This window comes from Macrobrachium rosenbergii, chromosome 21 (assembly GCF_040412425.1).
Source record: "Macrobrachium rosenbergii isolate ZJJX-2024 chromosome 21, ASM4041242v1, whole genome shotgun sequence".
Lineage (NCBI taxonomy): Eukaryota > Metazoa > Arthropoda > Malacostraca > Decapoda > Palaemonidae > Macrobrachium > Macrobrachium rosenbergii.
The window spans coordinates 47,811,773-47,839,272 of record NC_089761.1 but is presented as its reverse complement, the minus strand read 5'-3'; the positions used below and the strand labels follow the sequence as shown (position 1 = coordinate 47,839,272).

The 27,500-nt window shown below is 35.6% G+C and overlaps 1 protein-coding gene across 6 annotated transcripts in view; it reads right to left on the bottom strand.

Moving 5' to 3' along the window:
- Ctr1A (Copper transporter 1A) overlaps positions 1–27,500 on the bottom strand; it is a 118,315-nt gene that overhangs the window by 55,138 nt on the left and 35,677 nt on the right. Inside the window, exon 1 of one of the 6 annotated variants that reach the window (XM_067123765.1) lies at positions 15,501–15,661. The exons of 2 other annotated variants lie outside the window; for them this stretch is intronic. The gene's annotated coding sequence lies outside the window, so the exon portion shown is untranslated. Of the gene's footprint in view, positions 1–1,331; positions 1,458–15,500; positions 15,662–27,500 lie in introns of those variants that run through there. 3 more of the 6 variants (XM_067123768.1, XM_067123767.1, XM_067123770.1) reach the window with 3 other exon arrangements.

Below are 27,500 nucleotides of genomic sequence, written 5' to 3'. Positions count from 1 at the left end.
AAAGGCAATGAAAGGGGTTGCAGCTAGAGGCAGATGGAAGACTGCAACAAAAACCATTAGGTAATGCCTACAGTGCACCGCATAAGGTGCACTGACGGCAATACCCCCCCCTACGGAAGAGGTCCGACATGGAAACAGGGGAGGGGGCTCATCGTCAAGGATAAAGACTTGCCTCTTCAAAGATAAGGAAAGGCTGTGGGGGGAGGGGGGGGAGAAAAGTCTGGTGCTCAAGCCACCGACCTTCCTCCTTCCCACCCCTCTTCTCCCCTCCTCCTTCCCACCCCTCTTCTCCCCCTCCCCTTCCCCTCATCTCCCCCTCCCCCAACCCGCACTCCAAAAAAGTGGGAGAATGAATGGAGGCACGTCGAGGTGATATACTATAAATAGATGTTTTCCAGAAGGTCGCACGAGATCCAAGAAGGACTATCCAAATTATAATATAATGATCATATGATTATAATTATAATCATTATTCAATAATCTGACAGGACAATTGCTCTATAGTTCTAGACTCTCTTACCAAAGGAACGAAGTATTTGTTCTTGAATGAGAGGTAAAAACATTGGAGCAAACCAATTTCAAGAAGTTGACATCTAGGAGTGAGCACCTCAAAGGGAACAGATGAAGAGTAAAAGAAGGAAAGCAATGCAGCTGGGGAACCCTGACTACCATCTACAGTTAGCCGTACAGGGAAAGACGTAAGCTGTAGGCACCACTCGCTTGAAAGAACTTACGGACAGACTGTACGGTTTGTGAGAGCCACGTATCCTGCAAGGTCATATGAAACAACAAAGTACGTCACGTTCAGCGCAGGGTACCAGTGGGCGACGCGAGAGCTCTGGGTAATGCAGGAGTCTCGTGTGACGAGAACTATTTTAAGAAGTGTCGAAAAATCGGAGTAAAATACTTCTTTCGTGCGGTCGTTATCTTAAGTGATTGGTACGAGGAGGCTCAAGGCCGAGTTAGTTGAAAACAGGACATGCCTTTTTCATACAAGATGCTTTCTTTTTACACAGAACGTCGTAAGGTTGTCTCCCTTTACTTCTAAAACAAAAAATTAACTTTTTTTTAAATAAAAAACATTTCGCTTTCTTCAAAGCATCTAAAAATGTTCTTTCTATTCTTGTAAAACTTCCATAAATTTCATGCCTTGCCTTTCATAATATCACAAAAAACTACTTTCCCTTCCTTCTGAATTAAACACATGCCCGCCTTTTTTTAACTAAATAATCCATAAACTTTTATACCCTAGGTCCCCCCTACTTTTTTTCAAAATAAATCTACCACACTAACCTACCCAATTAGAATCGACTCTAACAGTCAAAACATACCTGCGACTCGTGTGAAGACAACTGTCTGAATAACTGGACCATGTCTCCACAAACCACTTCTGGCAGTACGAGAAAAAATACCGCTCTCCCCTCCACATAATACTCTCTGATAAGATACAGAGGAGGTTCTTCAATCAAGGCAATCAAGAACACCTTCTCCAACTCAAGTCTCAAAACACTCGTCTTTTCAAGTACGTCCCCATAGAAAACCCACTTGAAGATGCCTAATTGAACCTTTAAATGTTCGCCTCCTTAGGAGTAGGCCTAGAGTCCTTATCTCGACATTACCTTCTTAGGCGTATCGTCTGCTCTACTTCCTCATATCGCCATACTTAATACTCTTACTACTACTACTGTAGCAGTAGTATTTTCGAGTGGGATCCCACTTGAAGATGCCTAATGTTATCTTTAGGTGTAGACCTGAGCTACCGCATAATCATCGTTCATGGCCGTATCATCATCAACGGTACTACTAATACAGTTTATATTACAGGAATCACTATAATAATAATAATAATAATAATAATAATAATAATAATAATAATAATAATAATAATAATAATTATTATTATTATTATTATTATTATTATTATTATTATTATTATCATCATCGGAAACAAATACGATCACGCGTGCAACAGAAATGAATTTCTACCATACATCGGTACCGTACCTAGGGCTCTCAAATGAAAGGCAAGAGCGCTTCCGACTGACATACAAGCTTATAAAGGATGTTGAAATCTCCGTACTTACACAGATCTTTGAGGCTCTACTTTACTCAGGTTCCTGAACCACCAGTGGCTCTCAGTTGATATCATTTCATGCAAATTACTCCTTCTGAATGAATATGATAGATATCAATATTCAATAACGTGGGTTAGGTAGGTGGGTACTCGGTAAATACTTGGGTTCCAATGTCTACAATGACCTATAAGAGTCAATTGGCGGTGCCCTTGTCTTTCATTTGATTCCAAGATTCGACCCCGATGTGAGCTACAAATTTATCATCAGCTCACATACAAATTTATCATCATCACCATCTCCAATGTAACATATTGTTCTGAAACTGTTTTCCATTTTTGCTACGTAAAAGTGACGAATGTTTTCCTTGATCTCAACAAGAGAACTTGATCACACTCACGATTTCTGGTGATAGAAAGTATCAATTTTAGACCACAGCAATAATCTTCTTGATACAGGTGAAGTGAAATAAACAATGACGCGAAGAATATCTGACAAGCGTTTTCCAAAATGTAAAATACAAAGGCAAGTTGTTTCCACCTGCGTCAGCCACGTACCACCAACCAAGTTACCAAGTCCCGTACCTATCTGTTGGAGAAATCAGCAACCGCAACGATTCGACTCTGTAGAGAAATTAAGTCACAAAATGTTTTTACTGACATCGTCTTTTCTCATTCCTAACATTTTCTACTGTATTTGCAGAAGTGGGCCTATTGCCTCTTTCTGGGTTCCGCACTGCTCTCGTTCCTGTCTACTTTTAAATGTTTTTTCTCAATCCAGGACTGGTCTATCTATAGGAGCTGAACCACTTTACCTTTAAACCCTAAAATCAACAAATAAAATTACCGCGGCCTTCCGTCATCTTATTTCTCAATTTAAAAAAGACGTGAACTCCAAAAAAAAAAAAAAAACTTCTACAAAATGAGACCAAAAACTGGGCAGACGAGATAAATCAAACAATGACGACCTTGCCAGTCATCAGATCATACCAAATGCGTATTCGACGGAAATCCCATGGTCTTTAATTCTTAAAAAAAACGGCAGTAATCAGTGCCATCCCATTTATCTCGTTATTTGTCCGTGTTATCAGCTCCATGAACCCAACCCTAATTAATTACAAGACAAGACTGCGCAACTGACTCTCTGCACACGACCTTTGATTGCGAAAAGCACTCGAACGGTTTTATCGGAATATTTCATCAGGGTCATTTAATTATAAATTTGCACTCGACATTTCAACCTCATTAAACAAAATGACTAAAAACAAGAGGAGAAAAATATAAAAGATATATAATTGTAGGCCATCTATAATAATAAAATCCGAGTGGATCTTTCTTGTTTGTCCGCCCCGGGTGGGGCGGGGTAGGTAGGGGATTGGGAGGATAGAGGAGCCATGGCGGGCAGCGCCGGGTTCCAGCACAGCGTATTGCGCTTCCCCCTACCCTCCCGATCTCCTACCTACCCCGCCCCACCCGGAGCGGACAAACAAAAAATATCCACTCGGATTTCATTATTATAGATATATAATTGTAGGCCACCTTATTATAAATTCGCACTCAACATTTCAACCTCACTTAAACAAGGTGGCTCAAAACAAGAAAAGAACGATATAAAAAGAAAATTATAAATGCAGGCCTTTGTATTATAAATTTGCACATGACATTTCAACCCCATTCAACAAGGCAACTCAAAAGAAGAGAAAGACATAAAAAAATAAATAAATACAGTCACTGGAGACTTAAGGAATTAACTTTGATTAACGGCTTGATACAGATTTTCCTTTTTTCATATATTGATAGCCAACTGTTTTAAATGTTTTATTTACAAGAGTATTTTTTGCATTTGCACTCCGACATTTCAACCTCATTACACAAGGTGACTACAAAGAAGAAGAGAAAGATATAAAAAATAAATAAAGTCCAAGGAGACTCAAGGAATTAACTTTGTTTAATGGATTGATACAGTGATTCATTTTCATATTGATGAGCCAACTGTTTCATATGTTCTATTTACAAGTTTTTTTTTTGAGTATTTGTTTTTATGAAAGATTCCTCCTCCATTACTATCAAAATCAGCGGTTATTTCGGTTATTTTATATGAAGTAATGACAACAGAACAGCATTTCTGCGTATTACTGACGGTGCTTTACCGTTTCTGAGACAAAGTAATTTATAGGGAAAAAATAAAATCCTGGTTCCAAGGATAAATTCTTGTGAACTTAATACTGCTTAAAGACAAAACATCAAATGGCACAGCTATCTTCCCAAAACGCATTAAGATTCAATTTATTATAAAGCATTGGATAAAGATTTCAAAATTAATAAAACAAAGGGCAATAACTTGCATAAGAAGCTTCCGATAAATGAGAAAATAAAAGACAAATTAATAAAACGTCATTTGATATGTAGCCGGAAAAATTAATGGCATGACCCGGAGAAGTGTTATGAAAATTCTACTTGGACTATAGATTAATGTTAATTTTTATCGAATAAAGATAAAACTCTGCGCAATGCCAGACCCATTAACGATTCAGTTAACAATACAATCTCCCCGTGAGGGACTATACAGCTTAAGCCATGACGCATCACTGTACAAAACCTGGTCAATTTAAAAATAAAAACAAGTAAAAAATTACGCCGAGTTTTCTGTACAGCGTATAGAAGAGTTGTTTTGGCGCAGACCACTGAGCTGATTTCCTAGGGCTGGTAGGATTAGACTTATTTTACGTGGCTAAGAACCAATTGGTTACAGCAACGGGCCACTTATTGTGGAATCCGAACCACATTATAGCGAGAAATGAATTTCTACCTCAGAAATAAATTCCTCTAACTCTTCATCAGCCGGCCGGGAATTGAACTCCGGTCCATCGAGTGACGGTCTGCAGCTCTACCGACTCGCCCAACAAAGAGCTGTACAGCGTATAATGCTGTAAGAAACTCTCAGCCACGGCCCATGAAACTCAGCCGCGGCACATGAAACTTTCACCGACAGTCCGGTGGTGGCCTGTGTTGTTGGCACCTACAGCGGTGCCAGACGCACGATCATGGCTAACTTTAACCTTAAATCAAATAAAAACTAATGAGGCTAGAGGGCTGCAATTGGGTATGTTTGATGATTGGAGGGTGGATGATCAACATAAATTTTGCAGCCCTCTAGCCTCAGTAGTTTGTAAGATCTGAGGGCTGACGGACAGACAAAAAGCCATCTCAATAGTTTTCTTTTCTAGAAAACTAAAACCTATCCTGGGTACTCTCCGTAAGCCATAATAAGAGCACTAAGTGTACTTTCCATGAGCCATAGTAATGTACTACATGTAACTTCCATGAGTCATAGATTGCGTACCAAGTGTACTTTAGTCGACGGCACTCTTAGCACAATGGGATTAAAAGATTTTCATTTCCACGCCTCTTATTCCAGACAGCTTACTGCTTATGGAGGAGGCCATAAGGCGTTGACTTACATCCAGTGTTCTCAAACCTTGGGCTGTGTCTTACCTCCTGTAACATGCCCCTCTATAATTTTTATTCGAGTTTTTCTTCCTAGCGGGTGCACTCGAAAACTTTCCTTTGCTCACATATCTACTTGCTTATCATTCGTTATTATAAATAAATCTATTTGTTGTTAACCGCAATTAGGTATGGAGGGAAATTCTGTTCTAGAAAAGCTAACCAGATTATGTCATGGCTTTCCGGTTCAGTCCACGAGAATGTAGAGGCATCAAGAATACCAATATATACAAAATTACTTCAAAAACAAGGGAGCTTTCACAGTCACTTTCTTGACCCCACTACAATTCCAGCAGGTCAAGATGCGCATTCGATCCTCGGATTGTTCCCACTTATTCTTCACAATTTGAAGGATTTCAAAAATCATTTCGAAAGGGGCTTCATTGCAGTTCTGATTACAAGGAGCACAATAATCGATTCGGCTACAATAAAACTGTCATATGATTAATCTTTCATAGGGCAGAAAATTAAAAAACACTGCGAATAAGGAAATCCCATAAATCCTTTACAAAAATTAAGGTAGAATGACGAGAGAGATTACGTTTGAAAAAAAAATAAATATAAAGGCAGTAAAACTGGCAATAATAAATGCTGGATACTGAAACTACTAAAGGTAAACATGCACACAAAAATGAAAGATAGTGGTCATGCGTATGCTTTACAATCGGAATTTGTCTGCTATCATCGTCTTTATCATCATAACAATAGTTCGGTTTAAACACTGTTATTATTAAAATGGTTTTACCAGACCACTGAGCTGATTATCACCTCACAATGGGCTGGCCCGAAGGATTTGCTTTTACTTATATTTATTTATTTATGTTAAACAGTCATTACTACAGTGACTATAAGCGAAAATTCTTCGATTCAATTCGGTTTTTAATAAAGTTAAGAATTTTGAAATCGCCTCCAAAAGCTGAACCTAATCCAAAATAAAAATATTTCTTTCATTCATATGAAAGCTTTAAGAGTAAAATACTTGTAGGATGGTATCTTGAAGTTGCAGTTGTTCATTAACCTTCAACATAACTGCAACATTTCTTCACAGGCGTATATACTATGAAGTTAATGCAATACGTGATTCCAACTTCTTGACACATGTGTATCAGGAAGTATAGTAAAAATACACCATTTAAATTTCTCAGAAAATTTATAAGATGACGTTATATAATAAATTATATATGTTTCTTAGCCGATTTATACTAAAATTATTTAAATTTCTTTCCAGATTTATATTATGAATCTCCTCGCAGATGTATATTTTGAAGATAGAAATTTACAGGATTTAAATTTCTTCGCAGATATTAGTTTTGAAGTTAATGAAATACGGGATTTAAATTTCTTTCCTTTTGGCAGATTTATATTTTGAAGTTAAATAAAACAGGATTTGAATTTCTTCACAAATTTACATGATGAAGTTGATAAAAGACTTTATTTAAATTTCTTTGCAAACGTAATTTCTTCGCGAACTTATATTACGAAGTAAAGATATACACGATTTAATATCCTTAGCAAATTTCTATTACGGAATTTAAAAAATGCATTATTTAAATTTCTATGCAGGTGACCTTGATGAAGATAACTGAGTACTTGTCCTAATATTTTCGCAGATGTGTATGTTGGAGTTAATACAATAAAAAGATTAAACTTCTCCCCAGTAGTATCCGATGAAGTTAACAAAATAGATGTTAAGATCTCTGCAGATGTGTATCACGAGGTAAACAAAATCGTGATTTTTAGTCGACGCATTGCAGAATTTTTCTTCTAAGTAGTTCCAGTTTAAATATGACAAGAGACAATTAAAAAGAAGGATTTGGTTATCTTCTAGCACCGAGCCGCCAAAATTCACGCCAAGTAGGCAATACTGTCGGAGAGACTAAAGACGTGCACGTGAGTCCTCGTGTAACGCACGAACGGGCATTTCATCTTCAAATTACTATAAAACAAGGCGATGGCCCAGCAACCTTATGTCTTCCTAAGGAATGGAATGGAACATAGTTTAGGCCAAAGGCCATGCTCTGGGACCTACGAGATCATTCAGCGCTGGAGAGGAAAATGAGAGTAGGTAGGTTTGAAAGGTTTAACTGGAGGAAAACCTCACAGTTGCATTATAAAATAATTGTTAGGAGAAGGTGGGCAGCAAGATGGAGGAAAGATAATGTGAATGGAGGTTCAGTAAAAGGTATGAAAGGGGTTGCAGCTAGGGGTCGAAGGGACGCTGCAAAGAACCTTGAGTAATGCCTACAGTGCACCCCGTGAAGTGCACTGACAGGGTCGCAAGAGGAATCACGTGCACAACTTCAGTTTCCCCGGCAATAATGCCTATCGGCGTGAATTTTGGCGGCTCGGTGCTAGAAGATAACCAAAACCTACTTTTTAATTGTCTCGTCATATTTAAACTGGAACTACTTAGAAGAAAAATTCTGCAATACATCGACTAACAATTGTGATCTAATTTACCTGGTAATTCAAATCAGCAAAGATCTTAAAATCTATTTCAACTTCATCATATACTACTGGGGGAGAAGCTCCATTTGTTTATTATATTAGCTCTAACATATATCTGCGAAAATGTTAGGGCAAGTATTTAATTAACTTCATCTTGTTCACCTGCATAGAAATTTAAATCTTGCATTTTTTTTTTATTTCGTATCTTCAAGGAAGGTTATAGTCAGGAAACAAAAGCAGTATTAAGAAAATTACAAAGCTTGGCAGTAGCTGGAAAGATAGTGTTATAACTTGCGTAAGCCGGGATTATCAATTCCCAAGAAGTAAAGCAGGAAGAGGTGGCTTGACGTGTGGTACCAGGCTACCACACACACTTGCAGTCTGATGCTAAAAGATTCCGATTAAAAGCGCATATGCAACACAACTGCTTTCAGGATTTAGATAATACGACGGACAACTTCAAAGACCTCCCTTATGTGTAGGCTATTTACTTGATTGAAATCACGACAATTCTAAAGAGTCGGCTAAAACTGAATGACCAACAGCTACAAAAGGCGTCACAGCAGCTATGGTCACCGACAGTGATAGAAAATTAAGTACTTAAAGTACATTCTTAAGTAGGAATATTATAAAGGAGTTTTCCGTACATCGTATAATCAAGTTCACTGAAAATAGATCTATCTTTCGGTGGTCTCGGTATAATGCTGTATAAGCCGCGGCCCATGAAACTTTAACCACGGCCTGGTGGTGGCCTGGCCTATATCGTTGCCATATGCACGATTATGGCTAAATTGAACCTTAAATAAAATAAAAACTACTGAGAGTAGAGGGCTGCAATTTCGATTGGACGGTGGATGATCAACATACCAATTTGCAGCCCTCTAGCCCCAGTAGTTTTTAAGATCTGAGGGCGGACAGAAAAAAGTGCGGGCAAAAAAAATGCGGACAGAAAAAAGTGAGGACGGACAGACAAAGCCGACACAACAGTTTTCTTTTACAGAAAACAAAACCTGCAAAATTTCATACTTTGGCTGTAAACATATGCGGCTCTCAGGATACTCAGTAAGCCTAACACCATTCAGCGCCATCAATAAATCGTTAAGTCGGCACAAGGCATTCCCCTATTTCCAGGTGACTAGGTCACGATGGACACCGTCCGTCCAAACACAGCAAAGGCATAGAGAAAGGGGATACCGCAAGATAGTATTACCTTTCTGGCATCTTATGACTCCAGTATACAACGCTATCAAACTTTTTCTTCAACAGGTGTCAAAGGGTTCGGAACCCTATCCATTAAAGTCCCTTCCTTTAGCAAAAACCAATTCTCGTTTCCAGAAATGAAAAAAATAGATCATGGATTGCTCGTATAAGCCTGGCTTAATTCAACATCATCAATATCAACAACAATGTATACCTCACTTACAATAAACTTCAAATCAACCAAAGCGGGAGTTTAAAGAGCGCAGATGCGACAAGTGATTTCCAAGAATTTTAGCTGAATAAATTGTAATAAAAACCTCAATGCATATTCAAGACTTTATTCGGCTAAGATCCGCCACCAAGAGTTACAGCAGTCAACAGAGAAGGCAGGGTATACAGGGAACTTCAAAATATACAATTACAGCACAAACAACAGAAAGAACACCACCATTCGCTAACGACAAACATAAAGTTACTAGACATTCAAATGAAGTTTAGAAAACCACCCACTTCGTACGCTGAAAAGGACGGATAACTCGGTACTGGAACACTGGGAAAACCCATCCACAGTCAGTACATTCAATGAGACTGATAATCCGACGAGTGCGCAACTTGGGAAAACCAGCCAACTACCCGTGTACTGAACAGAAACAGAATAAACAAAACGCCCTGATATCAAGACAAGACGGAAGGGAAAAACACGAAAAAGGAATACAACAGCATATATATGTATATGTATATGTATGTGTATGTATGTATGTATGTATGTATGTATGTATGTATATATATATATATATATATATATATACTATAGATCTATATATACATATACATAAAAAAAAATATATATATATATATATATAAATATATATAGATCTATATATACATATACATAAAAATATATATATATAAATGTATATATATAAATAATATATATACATATATATAATGTATATGCATATATATAAATGAATATATAAATAAATATACATAAAAATATATATATAAATGTATATATATAAATAATATATATAGTATATATATAATGATTCCATATAAATTAATATATAAATAAATGCAAACACTCATACCCACGCATATATAATACCTATCATACTTACATATACACAGATCTGAATGGCGACTGCCAATTTCTTTATATTTCAATAAACATTCCATTTGTTACAATAAATAAACTCACACAATAAGCATAAAGCACAAAAATCAAGACTTGTTACTTTATATGAGTGCAATAAATAAATAAATAAATAAATAATGATCTCTACAAATAAATAAAATGGCCATAAAAACAAGCTATCTTGCAAAAACCATCAGAATTAAGATAAAAGACAATGATCTGTCCGGGACTCTCCCACGTTACTGCTGCGAGGAATACCGACCATTTTGCGAAACACCTCTGGCGAATTTTCGCGAGAGACTGAGGGATAAACAAATGTTCAGGGCAGGGAATATCAAGAACGCAAGCACCAGGGTTTGGTTTTTATCTTACATTTTTATCTGTTTATTAATTTGCTGGTTTATTAATTTTTTTTTTTTTATTTTTTAATAAGCGAAATCTCTTCTTCCTGTGTTTCCCTTTACCTCCTCTTACTTCTTCCTCATGAACACCATACTCTTTGGAAGCTTGAATTTCAAGTCAATGGCCCCTTTGGTGGGCTTGTTCCATAAGAAGAGGGTTCATCTTCTGAATAATAATAATAATAATAATAATAATAATAATAATAATAATAATAATAATAATAATAATACTAATAATAATTGGACCTTTATAGGAATACAATTTGGACACAACCTAGAGAGAGGGACAGAACCCCGTCAGTTAAAAATGGGAGGCTTTACAGCTCAAGTAATAAAATCTGCGAAAAACTCAAAAGGGTGTATTGGTGTGAGGTGCGGGAGCTACCTACTATCCACTGCAGCAATGGAAATATGGCTCAGAGAGAGAGAGAGAGAGAGAGAGAGAGAGAGAGAGAGAGCAGTTTAAGGAACATATAAGGGCGCCAGATCATTAACAAAAGTAGTAGTATATATCCCGAATAAAAAAGCAATGTCCCATACAATGACTGGTAAGGCTGAAATCATAAATAATTACAAAATACATGAAAATCATTTACGACCACCCCATAAATTCTAGAAGCAGCTTTTCAATTTGCGCTTAGCAATACAAAAGACTAATCGAAAGCAAAGAAACAACTTTACAAATTGAGCTTACGCTCTACGAAAGACTAATCGAAAGCAATCTGGAAATCCCAACCAGATCCAGGGGAGAGGCTGGAATCCGCTACTGCCGGCAGCACAGATGCGAATGGGAGAGTAGGCAGAGAAGGATGCCTTAAGACATGGGCGGATATGTGAAAAATGTGAAAAATGTGAAATCTGGAACGAATGTTGGATTCGTTCTTGAGAGGAGATGAGCATGGGGCTAAGGCAGACTTAATCATGTGCGAACACAGTGACAAAAGGGGTCAAATTAAATGGCGAAAAATTCATGGGACGTCATCGGCAAAAGGGCGGAAAATAAATGGAATGAAAATCCATCGGAAGCCCTGACAAAAGGGCGGAAAATAAATGGCGTGAAAATCCTTGGGAAGTCCCGACAAAAGGGCGAAAAATAAAAGGCATGAAAATCCATGGGAAGGTAAATGGCATGAAAATCCATGGGAAGTTCCGACAAAAGGGCGGAAAATAAATGGCATGAAAATTCTTTCCCGGAACTCACCGAAAATAAAAGAGCGGATAATAAATGACAAAAGGGCGGAAAATAAATGGCATGGGAAGTCCCGACAAAAGGGCGGAAAATAAATGGCATGAAAATTCTTGGAAGTCCCGACAAAAGGGCGGAAAATAAATGGCATGAAAATTCTTGGGAAGTTCCGAAAATTCGGAAAATAAATGGGATCTCACCGACAAAAGAGCGGAAAATAAATGGCACGAAAATTCTTGGGAAGTCCCGACAAAAGGGCGGAAAATAAATGGCATGAAAATTCTTGGGAAGTCCCGACAAAAGGGCGGAAAATAAATGGCACGAAAATTCTTGGGAAGTCCCGACAAAAGGGCGGAAAATAAATGGCACGAAAATTCTTGGGAAGTCCCGACAAAAGGGCGGAAAATAATGGCAAGAAAAATTCAGTCCCGACAAAAGGGCGGAACTCTTGGGAAGTCCCGACAAAAGGGCGGAAAATAAATGTCAAGAAAATCATGGGAACTCACCGACAAAAAGAGCGGAAAATAATGTCAAGAAAATCATGGGAACTCACCGAAAAAGAGCATAAAAAATAATGGCAGAAGAAAATCATGGGAACTCACCGACAAAACAGCGGAAAATAATGTCAAGGGCGGAAAAAATGAAATTCATGGGAACTCACCGACAAAAGAGCGGAAAATAATGTCAAGAAAATCATGGGAACTCACCGAAAAAAGAGCGGAAAATAATGGCAAGAAAATTCATGGGAACTCGCCGACAAAAGAGCGGAAAATAATGGCAAGAAAATTCATGGGAACTCACCGACAAAACAGCGGAAAATAATGGCAAGAAAATTCATGGGAACTCACCGACAAAAGAGCGGAAAATAATGGCAAGAAAATTCAAGGGAACTCACCGACAAAAGAGCGGAAAATAATGGCATGAAAATTCATGGGAACTCACCGACAAAAGAGCGGAAAATAAATGGCATGAAAATTCTTGGACGTCCTGATAAAAGGGCGGAAAATAAATGGCATAAAGATTCATGGGAAGTCATCGACAAAATGGTGTAAAATAAAAGGAGAGAAAATTCATGGGAAAACACAGACAAAACGGCTGTAAAATAAATGGCAAAAAAATTCATAAGAAGTCACCAACAAAAGGGGGATAATAAATGGAATGAAAATTGACGAGAAGCCTCCGACAAAAGGGGCGGAGAATAAAAGGAGAGAAGATTCACGGGAATTCACCGATAAAAGGACGAAAAATGAATGGCAAGAAAATTTTTGAAAATCATGGACAAAAGAGCAGAAAATAAACGGCTAGAAAACTCATGAGAAGTCACCGACAAAAGCTGCGGAAAATAAAAGCCAAGAAAAGTAAAACCTGTAGAACACCAGCAATCTTAAGAAGATATAAGGGTGGTATTACACAAAAGAAACATAAAAACAAAGACAATGGATTTTCCAGTGGCCAACCAAAATCAGCAAGAAAAGAATGATGCTTGCAATTACATATTGCCTTTAATATATATTCCCAAAGTATGGTGAATGCGATATCAAACGACATTTGTGGCCTGGTATCTGTGAATATAAAGTGATAAAATTTCCTCATATATATATATATATATATATATATATATATATATATATATATATATATATATATATATATATATACATATATATATATATACATACATACATACATACATACATACATATATATATATATATATATATATATATATATATATATATATATCTCACTAAGTCCCTGTCGGACTTAATGATATTCTCAAGCAAGCGTTCCTTCGTGCTGCATTGGATATATATATATATATATATATCTATATATATATATATATATATATATATATATATATATATATATATATATATATATCGTAGGTATTGTATCCATATACGTACACACACATCCATATATATATATATATATATATATATATATATATATATATATATATATATATATATATATATCATCTTAACCTGCAGGTGACAACGAACACAACAACCGAAGTATAACGAACTATACGCTAAGCAGCAATATTATATCCCTACTACAAGACGCATATAACTGATGCATTTTAAAGACTTCCCGTCAATCTATTAACAAATCAAGCAATCAGGAAGTTTGTTAGAAACATTTTAAATCTTTAAGCCATGGACCACCAAAGTAACAAGCATACGTTCACATTACAGTGACTAATGTACAAACAATAAATTAAATAAATAATCATTAGTGAATTCAAATATATATATATATATATATATATATATATATATATATATATATATATATATATATATATATATATATATATATTTATTATCACATGAAGGACAATTAAATGCATTCTCAAAACTAACTGTTTTACGAGTTTATAGAAAAGGAATATACCACAACGTTCGAAACAACTTTAGCTGGCAAGAAAAATAAAACATACGAAAAAATTAAATTTTCGAAACACAATAAAACACCAATGCTTAAATTATAAAAAAAAAAAACCAGCAACATACAAATAAGAAAATAAATAACCTGGACAAATTCTGCGTCGAACTTCAGAACGAGAGTCGTGAGTTAAACTTAATGTTTAAATACTCTCTCTCTCTCGTCACCACAAAGCAGAACCGAGTTTGATTCTGAGCCGGATGAGGAAAGCAACAGTATGGGTGCGTATCCTGGAAAAAAATCCATCATGCATCTGGCGACCAACTGAACAGACTGAATTGGATACATGCTTTTAGTCGACTGTTGCAGGTCGCAACTGAAGGTATGCGGGAGAGAGAAAAGTTAAGTATATACCCTAGTTTAACCAGACCACTGAGCTGATTAACAGCTCTCCTAGGGCTGGCCCGAAGGATTAAATTTATTTTACGTGGTTAAGAACCAACTGGTTACCTAGCAACGGGACCTACAGCTTATTGCGGAATCCGAACCACATTATAACGAGAAATGAATTTCCATCACCAGAAATAAATTTCTCTAATTCTTCATTGGCCGGACGGAGAATCGAACGCGGGCCCAGCAGGGTGCTAGCCGGGAACGATACCAACCTATCCGATGAGGAACTTGCCGGGGGGGGGGAGCGTGTGTGAGGTCAGTAGTAAAGTCAAAACGCACACCATCATAAAATAATTACAACAAAGGGCACCGGCGAGATACTCGTCACGCTACCAAGATACAACCATTCATAAAATATTCTGCGTACTTCACGGTTAAAGGGACGGGCGTTTAAATAACGCCGGTGGTCTTCGCGTGCCAGACGTATGAATTGAGCTCCTCGTGAGTACGACACATGAGGCCGATCTCCAGTGGCAGTCACTGGCAACGTTCCCATTACACTGTCTTCATATTCATACACACTTGTGTACCATAATCTATAGGATTAATATTAGAAAACAACCGAATTCCTACCCATACAACACCAGACAATCAACATATTCGAATATGAAATATCCACAAGGATCGCAACTTATTTTATAGGATCTATGTAAGATCCTATACGAAGAAAATAAACAAAATGCAATTACATCAACCACTTACAAGTCCGAGTGGGACGTCAAAAGAGCCTGTAGTAGCGTAGATTACCTTTCACAACAGACAACACCAGACTGACGAAAAACGGGACCTGTGAGTCCTTTTAGAAGTCCGCACGTACGCAAGGCATTCACAATGAAAAACGCTCCGCCCACAATCATGACGCAGTAAGTTTTGGGTACGGCTATTGGTCGCTCTCCCGTGAGAAGTTATCTCAACTATTTCATATTGAATTGGACTAGACGTGTGTGTGTGTGTGTGTGTGTGTGTGTGTGTGTGTGTGTGTGTGTGTACACTTGTCTCCTAATGTAATAACCTTTAGTCTAGTGTTATGCTTGAGATCATGGTAACGGATGACTATAATTACGACCATTAAGCAAGACTTACGTTTCATGACGAAAATGAAATATATCTTACACATTCTTGGTTTTGACCTAATTTTGGCCAAAAACAAATAGAAGTTGTATAAAAGCAAAACCATATTCTTAGATATTACAGTTTTTTTTTTAAGATATTAAGGCAGTTTGAATATTAAGGTATTCATGTACACTGAAAACAATAATTTACTTTATTAAAAAGCATATTAACCAAAATTTTAAGTTCATTAGAAAATTCTTAAAAACTCTCCCCCGACCCACCCGTCCACTTTTACTGAAACATTCACAGATCATTTTCCGTTATTTCATCAAGTTTTATGCAAGAAAAAAGTCAGAGTGACCAAGAAACAAATGGGAATATTTGAGTTTTTCAATTATCCAACGTTTAATCGTAATTCTTTTGGTTATTAGTTGAATACACACACACATATATACACATTACACACATACATATATATATATATATATATATATATATATATATATATATATATATATATATTTATATATATATAATTTATATATATATACATATTTATATATATACATATTTATATATACACATATATATATATATATATATATAAATATATATATTATATAAATATATATATATATATATATATATACGAATATATTATACCGTAAATATTAATTATAATGTTCACCTTAAGCATGAGTTTACATATTAGAATTTGATGTTATGTCAATATGACAAAATAGTTTTATGTAGTTAAGTTTAGGAACTCAACAACAACTCTTCTTGCGTCTGATATCTGATTTTATATATATATATATATATATATATATATATATATATATATATATGCGTGTGTTTTTTTATATATACTATACACATATAAATTATTATAATTTATATATAATGTACTATATATATATAAATTATTATAATATATAATATACAGTCACATCTCAGACGTAAGAAAAGAAATGTTGTTGAGTTCCAGAACTTAATTACATAAAAATATTTTGCCATATTGACATAACATCAACTTCTAATATATAAAAATCACGCTTACGTTGAACATCTATAATTAATATTTACGGTACAAAGATGATATATAAACAGTATTAAACACAAAATATCCTACACTGAGTATCTGAAATGTGCTCAAATGCTGATTTGCACCGCCATTTACAATGCTTTACCAGTCCTTTGTGTCTTCAAAATCCCAATTGAACGATTTATTAGTTGAATATCATCTATTGCACTTTAACTCCCACATAATGCAACTCGAAATTGTCTCGAGAGTCCTGGTTTTATTATGTTCAGTTCAACATTCTCAAAATACAAATGGAACCTACTAAATTCTTGTATTAAAGAAAAAAAAAACCTTTACCGAATTCGGAGCTCGTAGTTAGTATAAAAAAAATCTGCAACCTTCGTTGCTACAAATTTTTAAATGAATAATGTTTTTCTCCTTCATTGCTGAAACAACAACGAATGAAAGAAAAAATAATCCTTGACCTTAGAAAATTCTATACAAGGGAAAAATATCTCCTATTCCTGAAGACTACCGAATATAAACAGAATTTGCATTATATGTAAGGCAAATTATTATTATTATTATTATTATTATTATTATTATTATTATTATTATTATTATTATTATTATTATTATTATTATTATTATTATTATTATTTCTGCCATGAACTTGGGTGGGAAGCTCCCGTAGGCAAGAACAGGCAAAAGCACGAGGAAAAACAGAATTGAATGTATATAAAAATGATAATAAATACATCTGTTAGTCTACAATTATATAAAAATAGCAATCAAGGTGAATATAAACTAATGACAGAAATATATACATATAAATATAATATATTATATATAATATATATATACATATATATAACCACTTACACACACACACACACACACACACACACATATATATATATATATATATATATATATATATATATATATATATATATATATATATATATATATATATCCACTTACACATTCTACAACGACACAACGAAAGACCACCATCATATCAAAAGACCAAAAGACAGAGTTTGATCAGGAAGAGACCATTGTATTTCCCTTTTATTCAGGTGTTCTTACATCAATCACTTGCTACCATTAATCTACCAAGGGGCCAAGTGGACACAGTCTGATTCGTGGAAGACAGGCCAGACCTCAAAAAAAAAAAAAATAATAATAAAATAAATAACCGACGGCACGGGCAACTTATAGGCCCGAAAATACTGAGCGGAAGGAAAAGATGCAGGTCAGTAACCTGCTCATCTAAGATGAAAAAAAAAAAAAAAAAATTAGCGAAACGGCACCAAATTATGATTTCGTCTATTTGTGTGACTATTCAAAGCGTTACAGAAGGAAATGAAAATTGTAAATAAAACTCTTCCCCATTAAACACAAACTAGTTATATTTTTCGACCACGGAAAACTTCCAGAGGAAAGACTTAAATATATATAAAAAATATATATATATATATATATATATATATATATATATATATATATATATATATATATATATATATATATTATATATATATATATATATATATATATATATATATATATATATATATATATATATATATATATATTCTCAGTCAGCATATCTTTAGGCATTTCAGATATGCACTCATACACACAGTTATAAACAAGACAACTTATGCACAGTGTCTCCCCCTCTAAAGGTATAGGTGTACAGAGAGAAAAATATATTTATTTATTACAAGCATAAGAAACCAACGAGAAAATACAGACAAAGTTTACACCAAGCTCCGTACCACAGCTTCACAACCAAGTAATCGCCCTTAGCTTAAAGGACAGCGAACACCTGCAGCTTTTGTTCACGAGGAACACGCAATGTAACTCGCTTACAGTTTCCACAGAATAAACTGACGTCCCTACCTAGTATATATATATGTGTCAGAAATTTATACGGACGGGATACGGAGAGTGATAGGGAAAGAGAAAAACAGCCGCAGAATTGATGCAGAGATCAAGAAATGGAAAAGATCGCCAACGTCGTGGGGACCGGAACATGCAAGAAGATACATGAGAAAGGATAAGAGTAGAAAATAATGTAACAATGAATAAATACGAATTAATAATTAAGAGTGCACGCCTACAAAATGCTTATAAGAAAGATGAAAAATTAAATAAAGAGAAAATTACGACTTATGAACTTGCAGTCAATTCGAATGAACAATCCCAAATGACTGTCATTTAGAGCAATTTGCAATAATAAATGTTGGAAAATTTTAAGTTAAAGCCATTCTTCGCCTTCACGAGCCAGCTCACTCAATCAAAGGATCACTAACATTTTTCTTTTTCAAGTGGCTGGAGAGTCATATACTTCTCTCCAGGACAGCCAAAATAGTTAAAATAAAAAAATATATACATAAAGCACAAAACAACTAAATTGCAAACAACTACAATCAATATGTAACAGAGAATAATTAATGAACTGGAAAAATGTGGATTTGATACATAATTATGTCAAAGAAACAAATCCAATAAAAGAGAACAATTAATGAAAAAAAAGTGAATTTAATACTTATTCATGTCAAAAGAAGCAAATCCAATAAAAGTGACGAGAACTACTGGTAAGGCCAAACGAACACTTTACAGTTTTACTGCTAGTAACTGCAATATTATTTCCTTTCGTAAAGTGGTTTTTTAAATCATCAGCGAAGCATTAACATAAATATTTGAATTACTCATGTATTGTACATCAAGGCGTGGCATCAATAGCCTCGTAATACCACGGCACTGATTTCGTACAATCATCATTGTATATTTTTTGTTTACTTTTTAGAAGTTTCCATTCAAATTAAAGTATTAAACTGCTATCTTTGTACTGGTATACAAGTAATGCAGTTCTGCAGAAATCTGAGTACACCTTGCAGGCAATAATTATTATCTACAGTTAGTTGCATGTACTTCCCGTAGAGTTTTGTTCTGCCTACAACCCGTGGAAAGAAATCTAAAGTGTCCTTAAAATTTCATGTCCCTTGGCTGATAGCAGACAGCACTAAGGACACACTTTCATTTTCACAGTTGGCAGTATCACAGTAAATATGCATTTATTATTTTTACTCTGTATATATTTGATTAATACGATAAAACGATAAACCTGAACAGCAGCGATTAAACCCGTAAGACACGTGACCATCCAACATTAACATTTGGCTGACATTTCATCGTGCATTATACAATCAAGAACCCGTCCTTTCCTCAGCACATAATAAAAAATAATGATGTTGTATGGAATGCACTACCCGGTGCATATATTATGGGATGGAGGCGAAGCATCCTGTTGCGTACGGCAAAATTATGATAGTTAGGTAAGGAGAATCAGTCACTGATACAATGACCAGAATACAAGAAAATAGGATAAAGGAAGAGGTGGAACCTAAAGTGTTGGGGAAAAAATTATGGCAACAAAAATATGCAAAGGAAAGGAAAAGGGATACACTAAAATGCAAAGATTATAGAAGAATGAATATTGTGAAGGTACTGAACCTCAAGAAAAACTGTGGGATAGGTTTAACATGAAAAAACAAAAATTGCTTTATAATAAGGCAACTACAGAAGCACTCGTACCACAGGTAAAGGAAGAAGAGACTATGTCATGCATCTGTAGATCACGTGAAAGCATCTGATAGTTAGTCCGAGTACCAAGACCAACTATTAGTTAGGCATAACGAATACGCGTATCATGATACAGAGTAAAGAAAGTGGCGGGCATACTGAAAGAATTTGATTTACATGACGAAAAGATCGGAACTGTGTCCTTAATGATTTATATTAAGAAGCTACAAAGAAGTGGGGAGAGGAAAGGACCATCTGCAGATGAGCTGGTGTTAACAGCAGAATCGGGGGAAGAGGACCTAAGAATGTTTAAATGATGGAAGAACGGAATGGAGAAGAAAGGACTGAAAATCAGTGGAAGTCGGAATGGTCGCGAGTAGAGATATAAAAATTCAATACTAAGCACCGAGTTCAACAGATGGTACCAATACACGATTTGTGGTCAGAAATACAAAATACAGAATGGGATTTTATCTTCACAGAATACAACGGGAAATAAAAGACAGGAGGAGGACCACCCTGTGGTGGCAGAAGAGGAACGTTCCTCCTACCTTCGAAATATATTGACCTAAAAAGCAGGTACTGAGAAGGCAGTAACAAAATGAGTAGCATTATACAGCAGGTATAACATCAGTTAGTAGCACAGCAGGTATAACACCAATTAGTAGCACAGTAGGTATAACACCAGTTAGTAGTACAGTAGGTATAACATCAGTTAGTAGCAAAGCAGGTATGATGTTAGTAGCAAAGCAGGTATAACACCAGTTAGTAGCACAGTAGGTATAACATCAGCTAGTAGCAGAGTTTTATTTTCTGTTCACAGGGGCTTTTCTGCTCTATGCAACAAAGCCACGGCCATAAGCTTAAAGTCCATGGGTAGGGTGCACTGATATAGGAACGATGCTGGGAGATGTGGTGACCAAACGCTACAAAATACCGAGACATCTAAAACTGAGATAGTTTCGGCGTGCAGTAAGAAGGGGAGATGAGCGTTTAGTCAGCAAATTACACACACACACACACACACACATTATTATATATATATATATATATATATATATATATATATATATATATATATATATATATATATATATATATATATATATATATTTTTTTTTTTTTTTTTTTACTTATCTTTTCTGATGTTACGAATTTACTTCAAACTTAAACAATAACATGGTAACAAGACCAAAAACATCCCAAACAAGTATTTCGTCACTGAAATGTACACTGAGATACATTATACAATTACTAATGCATAGCACATCGTAATAATAAAATATACGTAATTCATGGCATTAGCAATAAACAAAAACTTAAATGAAAAGAGCTTTTGAGATTAAAAAGGTTACGAAAATCAGAACAGTAATACACACACAATACTAATAAAGTCACTGAAAGGAAAGATGAAAATGGAAAAACTATTTATTCTAGGGCTGTGACAACTTCTGAGGTATATCATTGCACGGCAACATGGTAGCTGGAACGGGATTACAGCTCAAAACAACTAATAATGAGCAATTCCTCGTAAATATTCAAATATTTCAAGAATTCCATCTCAAAAGATGGAAGGTAAGATTCTGACTGCAGGTCCTTGTATGTCTTTTGACGTCTGCGAATTTCCGCACCTGCGATTATACTGTTCCTTTAGCGACTCGTTTCTTGATTGTCCCATCTCAGAACTCCTCGAAATGTCCGGAGGTGATGTGCAAAGAATAACTCAGCACCTCAATAGGCTTTACTGTTATACACATATTCACCAACAACAGTAAAGGCAAGGAAATCACCGCTTTTGAGTAAACATGTAATTTCGGTGTCTTCATAATTTTTCTTAATGCGATTTCTTTACGTGATGTGAAAAGGCATAACAAAGAACTTATCTTGCGATGTAATTCCATCATATTAAACTATTTCAAAGTAATTACTTCGATGGAAATACTGCGATGCAGTTACAGTGAATCATATATATTCGTCATCCACACTTCACTTCTATAAAGGAAACTTGGTTCAACCATTATCTTCGAGTAAAAAAAAAAAACTGTTAAAGATGCAGAAATTAAATGTTTGCGCAGTATATGTAGCATTAGAAGAACTGACATGTGAGAAGTTTAGAATGGAATGGACTGTAAAATTTAGGCCAAATCGTTGGGTCCTATGAGGTCATTCAGTGCTTAAAAGGAAATAAGAGTAAAACGATATGAAAGTTGTAACAGAAGCAAAGCCTCGCAGTTGCACTACGAAACAATTGTTAGAGAGGGTGGAAAGTATAGAAGGGAGAGAATATTAAAGGAGGCACAGTAAAAGGAATGAAAGGCGTTGCAGGTAGCGGCAGAAGGAACACTGCAAAGCACCTAAAGTAATACCTACAGTGCACAGCATGAGGTGCACTGACGGCACTACCACCCTACGGGAGTGAGAAATATAGAGGTTTATAGAAGTGTACAAAAACATCGAAACGTCCCGGCATCTGCCCTGATCTATTAATTCACTACGATTAATATTCCACAACTGTTTTACTACCAAAATTCTATATTATCACACCATTTTGACCAATACATACGAAGTCTTAGATCTATTAACTAACTCAAGTCCGCTTCTGGTGTGGTGTAGCCAAATCACATAAAACCTTGGAAAATTCAAGAGCCGAAATTACAATAGAAAGTCAATTTATTCATCCAGTACTATAACCTGACGTCGCAATAATGATCACCGGAGGCGTGAAGGCCCGTGGCCCCCGACAACACTCCAAAAACAAATTAGGGACCTTGAGACAATTTCCACCTTTAAAATGATAAGGCTGAGATAATCGTAATATCACAAACAGCCACGTGACAGATTTCATGCAATAACAATTTGGGGCTTTTTTTTTTTAATTCCCTGATCGATTGATTTATATATTCATTTCCTAGACAGAAGACAAATTCCTTATGCAATTACCTGATGACTTGTATTTGCTCCCTAGTTTATCAATCTAACCCTCATTTACCATTTACAAATATCTGACTACTCACCTATTTGTTTTTTCTTCGCTTATTTTATTCATTTTAACATAAAAACAATTTCACTGTCATTATACTTTCATTTATGATACTTTTCGTATGTCATTACATAAATTACCCGCGTAGTCTTACGAAACATAATGTCATCTTACTCTCTTACATCAATGACGTTTTTCATGTCATTACATACATCAAGCGCATATTTTTATGAAACATAAAAAGTCCTGTGAAAGCAAAGAAAACCCAATACAAAATACTAACGTCATAGATGAAAACTACACCTAAGTAACTGAATACTGACGTAACAGATGAAAACGACACACGAGTAACTAATGTGTAAATAATATATATAGTTATAAGATCATTTAAGTTATAGGCCAAGTTTTATTTTGATTTCTATAGATGTTTCGGCTGTCAAGCCAACCACTGGGGCATTTTCGGCCATTCTGCGCTGAGACAGAGAAAAGGAAGAGTTTGAGTGGCTGGACAGCAAAACAGAGACCCAGAAAATAAAGTAGATGAAACGCAAGGATCTAAAGGTCGAACTCTACGGAAATCCCACAACTCCACTTACAAGTAATAGTTAGAGAGGGTGGACAGCAAGATGGAGGAAAGGAAGTGGGAATGAGGAAAGTAAATGACTAAAAAAAAGGGGACGCTGCAAGCACAGTTTTAGTAATGTCAACAGTGCACCATGTGAAGTGTACTAACAGCAATAGCCCCTTCGGAAAACAAGGGCAAGATACATCGGAACATACAGCCGTAAGAGAGCACTGCAATCATCCTGACACTTGTGAGCCTCAACATCCAGTAAGGACGGGAAAATATTTACACTGTTTTACTTTATAAGGAAAACGAGACAACAGTGTCTACCATTTTCTTTGACTGCTAAATCTATGATTTATTGTTATTATTATTATTATTATCATTATTATTATTATTATTATTATTATTATTATTATTATTATTAGGAACAGCCAAACAAGTGCTACAGTCAACATTTTTATTCCATTGGGACGTTTCGGTTTTAACACACTAAGCCATTTTCCCTAGGTTAAGTATATCTTAGTTTAACCAGACCACTGAGCTGATTAACAACTCTCCTAGGCTGGCCCGAAGGATTAGACTTATTCTACGTGGCTATGAACCAACTGGTTACCTAGCAACGGGACCTACAGCTTATCGTGGAATCCGAACTACATTATGACGAGAAATATATTTCTGTCCCCCGAAACAAATTCCTCTAATTCTTCATTGGCCGGTCGGAGAGTCGAACGCTGGGCCAACAGCGTGCTAGCCGAGAGCTCTTATCCACCCCTCCAATGAAGAACTATTTTCCCTAGGAATCAATCTCTAGCAATTAGTATTAGCAATCAATCTCCAGCAATTATTATTATTATTATTATTATTATTAGCTGCAACCTTAGCTGGAAAAAGACGTGTGCTTGTGCTTGCATATATGAGAACCCGTAGTTTAGTGGTCATGATACTCCCCTCATCAGTAAGAGGTCCGGCAAAGACCTAAAGAAAAGATTTCAGATTGCATCTACTTCACCTTGCCACACTGTACCTTGAAGTCGCATCCAGACTGATACCCTAAAAGCATTTATTTATTTTTACTTCAGTACCTATTTCGTGCACCCTTAAAAATAACTAAAAATACAATTTTGATCAGAGCTTACACGGAAGGGCTATTACACTTTTACTCTTTATCACAGATCGATTTCATTTTACCGTCTTGTGCAGTTCTGATAAAATTTAATTACTTGAGACAATCAGAATAACGGCAAATCTTAAAATGGCTACAACTGATTCTCCAGTCTGGTTAAAAGCTGGTTTTGCATGTCTGTCAGTATGCCGTAAAGCAGGAAATATTGCATCGCTGGAAAACTCGCTTGACCTGATTTAACTCTCAAGCAATCAGAGAGAGAGAGAGAGAGAGAGAGAGAGAGAGAGAGAGAGAGAGAGAGAGAGAGAGAGAGAGAGAGGTTATTGTGCTTATGACAGCCTCCTTTCAGGAAGCCTCGTTATACTGACATCATTGCATTACCGTGCATGAATACGAAGAAAAATTGTGATTCGAATAGCTGACTAAAAGGAGCCCCAACAATGCCTGAAGAACGCAATTCTAATACTTTTTTACTAAAACAAATTTGACCTAATAAAATACGCATCTGTAATATAAACACGTAAAAAATGCGCTTTAGTTTCTTCGGCGCAATCCAGTTTTCTGTCCGGTGGTGGCCTCAGCCACGGTCCGGTGGTGGCCTGTGTTGCTGGCACCTATGACGGTGCCAGACGCACGATTATGGGTAACTTTAACCTTAAATAAAATAAAATCTACTGAGGCTAGAGGGCTGCAATTTGGTATGTTTGACGATTGGAGGGTGAATGATCAACATACCAATTTGCAGCCCTATAGCCTCAGCAGTTTTTAAGATCTGAGGGCGGACAGAAAAAGTGCGGATAAAGAGACAAATAGCCATCTCAATAGTTTTCTTTTACATAAAATTAAAATGATCAAGCAAACCAACTTAGTCTCTGTAACATTATTTTGCGAGAACATGTTATCTCTGTTCTACCTACATAAAGCAAATCTGGAAAGTCTGGAAAATGGTAGACAGCGGTGTTCGTTGTCATTGATCGGGATGCGCACATACCTTTTATTTTATCAAGAGTATAAAGTACACTCATGGCCCTTGAGATAGTGTTACTAACGACTGCTTTGAAGCCATCTCAGACACCACAAAACCCAGTCTTAAATCATCGGGGGATTCTGTGGTAAAATTGTGGGCAGGGATGTCAGCGTTATTATGGCTAGTTAACGCTGTCAGAACGTTAAATGTTCACAAGATCGGTGCTGGTTGGAATCAGAATAGAGAAGTTTGGCCAAAGCCCAGGCGCTGGGACCTATGAGGTCACTCAGCGCTGAAATTAACGTTGGAACAATTGTCAGGAAAGGGTGGAAAGTATGATGAAAGAAATGGCAACATGAACGGATGTACAGTAAAAGGAATGAAAGGGGTTGCAGCTAAGGGCCTATGGAACGCCGCAAAGAACTCAAAAAGTAAATGCTCTCAACTTCACCCTCCTCCAACATAAAGGGAAATTTGTGAAGAATTTTTTTCAATCATTTTAACTAATCAAACATGGAACGCTGCAATCAGCCAGTCCCTCAGGACCTGAGAATAAAACCAGATGGTAACTGTCTCTTCCGGCCCTTCTCCCAGATTTCAACTGGAACTCGATAAAATCAGTCTACTTCAGTTTACACAACTACTGTTTCATTATACTGTTGTAGGGCATACATACATACATACATACATACATACATACATACATACATACATACATACATACATACATACATACATACATACATACATATATATATATATATATATATATATATATATATATATATATATATATATATATATATATATATATATATATATATATATATATATATATATATATATATATATATATATATATATATATATATATATATACAACAGACCCCCCACTGAAACCCTGGGAACGAAGTCTGGGAATTCTGCTATGGTAAGAATGCTTAACAATCGCATTTATGAACACAACATACCTCGATTACAAATATTAACTATTCAAGACAATAAAATAGAATTAACTCTGACGAAGAAATTCTGAATAATATTTTGTCTCACCACTGTAAGCCTGACTTTTCAAGCTTTTGCTCATATTCATTTTATTGTATTGAATAGTAGGCCTAGCTTTCATTCAGAATTTAGTTGCATATTTGTTATCTCTAAAGAATATTCATTCTTGTATATTGACTCTATGTTATGTACTTTGAATACTGAACGTGTATATGTGTCACTATATTGCAATAAATCAGTGGTTCTTAACCAGGGGTGCGAAGCCGGTTCCTAAGGGGTGCCAGGATGCCTATGAATAATTAAAGCAAAATATACTTTTATATAAGCATGTTATTGTTTTCTGCTAAAAATAAATATAAAACTAAATAAAATAAATTAATAATAA